This window comes from Triticum urartu, chromosome 3A (genome assembly GCF_056163025.1).
Source record: "Triticum urartu cultivar PI428250 chromosome 3A, HENAU_Tu73, whole genome shotgun sequence".
Lineage (NCBI taxonomy): Eukaryota > Viridiplantae > Streptophyta > Magnoliopsida > Poales > Poaceae > Triticum > Triticum urartu.
In genome coordinates, this window is record NC_141875.1 from 670,785,013 (window position 1) to 670,791,262 (window position 6,250).

The 6,250-nt window shown below is 51.7% G+C and overlaps 1 pseudogene; it reads right to left on the reverse strand.

The window, feature by feature from the left end:
* Positions 1-736: 736 nt before the first annotated feature.
* On the reverse strand, positions 737-5,577 carry LOC147981356 (putative F-box/LRR-repeat protein At5g41840; annotated as a pseudogene).
* Between the last annotated feature and the right edge of the window lie 673 nt (positions 5,578-6,250).

Sequence of the window (6,250 nt, forward strand, 5' to 3'; positions counted from 1 at the left end):
CAGGAACAAGTCGATGCAGGTGTGACCGGTGACACGAAGGGTGAGCCTCGTGACGGGGACGTCGGCGGCGTCGAACTCCGCCTCGGCCGCGGACACGAAGGCGTCGCGCCGGGACAAGAAGAGGTGGTCGTCCCATCTTCCACTCTTATCATTGCACATGGACATGTAGTAGCCCCAGTCCTCGACGTACGTCTCTAGGTTTACGGCGCCTGAGGACCGCCAGAGCGGCGAGCGCCATCGCCGCGAGAGCGCGGTCGTGGCGGCCGCCTGCTTGCCTGGGACGAAGTGGAGGACGCGCAGGAGGAGCTCGTCGGGGAGGCCGGACAGGCGATCAACGCCGCCGGCCATCGTCTACGTCGGCGGCAAGAGCGGCGATGCGATCGGCCGATCGCGATCGTGATACGGGCCTGTTGTCTTTTTTTCAGGAGGAACGGATTCCTTCTCTATTGCTTCTTCTTTTTTGAGGGAACCAGGAACCGAATCGTACACGCGTCTGTCTCAATAATCCTTACATAAACTTACAAAGTTTTAGGTAAATCTTGTTCGCTAATTATCTCTACCTCCTGAATTTCAGAACGGTGGGCCTCTTCCTCCCCTTAGGCCCAATCCTAATCTTCCATGGACGTCTTCGCACAAAAAACACGTAAAATCAAATTCGCAGGAAAAATATATTCTACGTAGGTCTAGGTATATGCATAGTTCTCGATAAAAAAATATGAATAACCATGGAGTAATGCTACACCTATAGAAAACACATGCATGATTTAACGTAAACAACAACGTGGTGGGCTAGGATTGGAGGGAGAGGGTGAAAGGGCCCACCACTCTTAAAATAGGGGGGGCGGATTTAGATTAGGCATGTTTGTACCTTTTTACGTAGATGTAGCATTATTGATAACTATGACTTGTAGTGGGTTTATCCTAGTTGCGTATTAAAAAGTTGACTTGCAATTAGTAAATAAAGGCAACCTAGTTAGACGTCGATGGTGGACTTTGCTACTGAGGAAAAAAGTGTCGGGCATCCGAGTTGCGTGTCGATGGTGGACTTAAAACTGGGACAAAAATGAGTTAAGGCTAGTTGCATATCGAAGGATGGACTTGCAATTTAGGAGAAAAGGTGAGCCGAGTTACATATCAGGGGTGGACATGCAAATGGGTCCACCAATTTACACCCTAAAAGGTGAATTAAAAATTCATAAAATTAAAACGTATGTATAATTAAATGGAGAAAAACATGCTTGACTCATTTAATTTTGTCCACACCCATATGAAAAACAACACTGAAAGGCCTATGCCCAGACAAAAAATAGATTAAAAAACAATGAGGCACCAACGCACATGAAACAGAGTCGTGTATGTATCGTTCTGATGCAGAGGTCGGGGGTTAACCTCCTTTTCAAAAAAAAAAACATGAAACAAAGTTCATATACCCACACTCGTATAGACACAAACACCGGGACAAAAGACAAACTGCGGCGCTGTGTAAAAAACAGCCCAACAGAGTTTCACTAGAATAAGGTGAGGCACGGCGACAAGACAAATCAAAACAGTTTTGCACAAATTTTACAGCCTCCAATTATGTGGTGGACAACTTAATGTGACTTATAATTAGCAAATGCGTAGAAAAAAACACACAAACACCGTATTATGCATATACAAAGCATAGAATTGCAAAAAAAAGGCACTCACAAGTGCTGCAACGGACCGACAACAGTCATCAAATAATATAAAAGAAAACAAAAAGTTCAAGGAAAAAGGCCCAGGCACATGGGCCGAAGCAGACACACGCTTCATGAGCACACGCTGAAAAGAAGACGCGAATCTTGGTTTAAAATTTAAAAGTGATATACTTAGGGCATTTCTAGCCGTTGGCCCCCCAGGACTCATAAAAATCGCCCCCAGGGGGCGAGGCGGCGATACAATCGGCGCTGGGGGCGGTTTTGCGTCCAGTCGTCGCCCCCAACTCGCCCCTAGGCGCCGAAATTGGCCCACTTTGCAGCGCAATTTCGGCAAATAAAGGGCCCATATGGGCGAGAATAGGCCCATATTCGATGTGGTTTCGTCGTGTTTCGGCGTTCAATTATGAACACAATTATTTCTTATCACATATTTCATCACAGAAAAATCAAATACTTCAACAAAATAGTACAATAACAAATCGTTCAATACAAATTATATAGTTCAACAAATAGTGTCTTCCGCATTGGGTGTTCTCAAGTATTATGGCCCAAACACTGCCACCGCTGCCCGACAGAACTTGTAGAAACACTCTATGCTGGTGGACTCGGCCATGCGCCCATAGTCGTCGAGTGAATCACTGAGAGCTCCATATGCAAGCATCCTCATCGCTGTCGTGCACTTCTGGATGGAGGTGAATCCAAGAGCGCCAGTGCAATCCATCTTGCACTTGAAGTAGTTGTCGAACTCCCGGATGGAATTCACAATCCTGAGGAAGAGCTTCCGGCTCATCCGATAACGGCACCGAAATGTTCTCTCGCCATGAAGTGGAGCATCGGCGAAGTAGTCGGAGTAGAGCATGCGCAGTAGCCTTGGAGACGATGCCGGTTCTTTGCTTTCATCCGCCCCGGCGCCGAGCCACCTCGCCGCGGCTTTTCATTGCTCGCCAGCAGCTGGGCGAGGGCGGCGAGCACCATGAGATGCTCTTCTTCCTGGACGTCGGCCGCGGCTTCCTCCTCCAGCAGCGCGGCGAGCTCTTCCTCCTCATCCGAGTCCATCGCCGAGGCAGGCAAAACGCCGAACACCTTGCGCTCGGTGGGCGTGTACCCGCCGTTAAACCGCGCCTCCGCGGCCGGAAACGCCCAGCTGTTGTGGGAGGGGCTGCCGCGGCGAAGCGCTGCTATTTTCCGGCGGGGAATGGCTATCTAGCGGAGTAGGGCGGCGGCCGTCGCCGGGATATAGCTAGTGGTGGCCGAGGGCGCGGGGGGTGCGAGGCGAGTCGGGGGAAGAAAACCTTGACTTTTCCCCTGTCGGTGTGGACCAGGCGTGCTTTTCCCTAGCGCCGGAGCCCCCAACTGCTCCCAGCGCGCCAGGTTCGGCCTGTGACCGTCGGGCGGAAAAAAGGTCTGAACCGGCGATTTTCGGCGTCCCGGGGGCGTGACTGGGCCGTTTTTTCGGCGCCGGCGCCGAAAAAGTGGCCTGGGGGGCCTGTTGGGGGCGCGGCTGGAGATGCCCTTATTTCACATCTAGATGTGAGTTAGCAAACCCAAAATAGTTTAACCAAAATGCAAAATTACCTCTTACAAGATCAAAATTTTGGTATTGAAATTAATGTTAGAAGTGAAACCAATAGCCTGCTCAAATACAAGGTTGGGAAATAATTACATAATTCTCATTATTAATAGTAAAATCACCTCTTAAGGGCAACTCAACAAAGCTTGAAGCTCCAGGCTTCCTCCTAATGGACGAATCAGAAATCAATTTCTCAACCTTGTAGCTCATGTGCTCCCACAACTTCGTGTTTCCTCTTCCATAAACATTTCTTTAAGTACCATGGTGTTCTCGGCGAAGAATTTTATCAGCTTGGCGCCAAGACAATAAGCCAAAGAGCTCCCTAGACATCGAACGAGTGCTGGCTCTGATGAGAGTTGGCGGTGTTGTTTCCTACAGGTGACACCGCAGTCAGGTCCGAGTTTCGATAGCAGGTTAGAAGATCAATGGACTTGTCACGGTCAGCACTGAACTTCCTTTGGGATGACCAGACCTTTTGGTGAACTTCTTAAATCCAACATCAATATATAAGGAAATTACACAAAAGTTTGAAACTGGCTCAATTTTGTTTTGTATCGCTGATTTTAACCGAAATGCAAAATTACCTCATTACAAGATTGATTTTTCGGTAACGAAATGCTAGAAGCATAACCAATAGCCCACTCAAACAAATGATTCGGAAATAATTACAGCAAAATTCTCATTATTACAAGTCGAATCATCTCTTAAGGGCCACACAATAAAGCTTGACGCTCCAGGCTTTCTCCTAACCGATGAATCCGAAATCCATCTCTCAACCTTGTACATCATATGCTCACACAACTTGTCATGTTCGAGTTTAGATAGCAGGCTAGAAGACCGATGGACTTGTCATGGTCAGCACTGAACTTCCTTTCTAGAAAGAGTTTTTTGGCGTGACAATAGTGTGGGTAGTGGTGCACTGGTCCACCGCAGTGTGGTTGATCCGGAGGTTGCGGAGTGTGGGGCAGCAGCGGAGCAGGCCCGCGATCGCCACTGCCGCCGCCTTACCGTGCAGCTCAAGGCGGTCGAGGATGGAGAATGCGGGTAGGAGCTCGGCCCTCCTTGCCTCGCTGAGCACAGCCATGTCCACGTGGGGGTTTACGTTTAGCTTCAGCTCCTTGATGCCCGTGAAGTTGTGAAGGAATCGCCAAAAGGTCTCGAGGTTGGCCTCGCCGCGCAGAATTTTGTTCACTCTATCGTCACGGGCGCGCGGGACAAAATGCAGGTCGGCATGTGCCAAGTCCGGCGGCCGCGGGCTCAGTGAGAACGGCCGGAGAATCCCCTTATATCTGAAGCGACGTAGCTTTGGCGCGTCGATCTCCACGGGGACAACGCCGGCCTTGTCCTCTATGTAGTGTCGTTTCGCCGTGTAGTGGTATCGCCAGCCATCCTTGTCCTTCCAGTTGCAGCTGTCCAGGACGAGCACGGTGGCCGCAGGGAGACGGAGCAGGGCTTCTGCGGGCGGCAGAGTTGGAGTTTTAAAGGCTTCCTGCCAAGAGCCCGACTCCCTATCTGTTGCTGTCGGTGGTGAGATGACGAGGGACTCAAGGTGGACGGTGACGAGCGCAGGCGCGACGTAGATGAGGCTCTGGAGGGCGTTGAGCCGCACTGTGCCATGGTGCAGCCGCAGCGACGAAAGGCGCGGGAACACGACCCCGTTGGCCGGCGGAACGAGTTTGCGGCAGTTGGTGAGGTCCAGCACGCGGAGGTTCTCCGACTGCACGGAGCCTAGGTCGAACACGTAGTGGCCGAGGGAGCTGAGACTGGCCTGGTCATCCGAGTAGGCGTCGTGTGCGTCGAGCCGGAGCTCCTCGACGTGGCGCGCCGCCCGGTGGGAGAGCAGCTTGGCGAGCGCGCCCTGGCGCCGCGACGACGACGGCAACTTCACATGCCTGTCACCGTTCAGGAACAAGTCGATCGAGTTGTAGCCGGTGACACGAAGGGTGAGCCTCGTGACGGGGACGTCGGCGGCATCGAGCGCCGCCTCGGCGGCCGACACGAAGGCGTCGCGCCGGGAAAAGAAGAGGGCGTCGTCCGATTCTCCACTCTTATCATTGAAGTTGTACAAGTAGTAGCCCCAATCCTCGACGTCCGTCTCTAGGTTTACGGCGCCTGAGGACCGCCAGAGCGGCGAGCGCCATCGCCGCGAGAGCGCGGTCGTGGCGGCGGCCTGCTTGCCTGGGACGAAGTGGAGGACGCGCAGGAGGAGCTCGTCTGGGAGGTCGGACAGGCGGTCAACGCCGCCGGCCATCGTCTACGCCGTCGGCAAGAGCGGCGATGCGATCGGCCGATCGCGATCGCGATGCGTGTTTTGTCTTTTTTTCAAGAGGAACGGATTCGTTTTCTTTTTTGGGAACCAGGACCTCATATATATTGCACCACCTACGCGGTGATATTTTCTTTTGAGAAATCCTACGCGGTGAATACACGTTTTTACGCTCGCGTCAAATCTCCCGAGAGTTGTTGGGCCTGGCCCGTGCAACGTTAGGTGCATGCGCTTACTTTTCTTTTTGAAGATGTACACTTGTAGTCATACATTACTCACAATAGTAATGATACAGAGATGATACGGACACAAGCAACACAAGACAAGGAAGATACAAGCGGTTGTACTGCTGCATACATCCATCGTTGCAAATACCAATCACCTACGATCTTCACCGACGCCAAAGAAGGAGATCACAAGGAGCTCGTCCACATCTTGTCATTGTAGAAACCCCTAACCAGGAGGCTTTAACAAACTGCAGTAGCTACCAACCCCAGATGGCTGGATCTAACCCGATAAGGAACATCGGCTGGAGGAGACCTCCAAGCCTCTTCAATGATGGATCCGGGGCCAATGCCAACCCGCCATTCAACAGGTGGACAGATCCTCCACCATCTTCCTCAAATCCACAGGAGTCAAACACCACCACACTCCAAGAGCATCCCATTGCCGCCGCCACGCCAAGACGCAAATGTGGGTGCTTATCCGCTCATCCTCTATGAACACAAGCACACC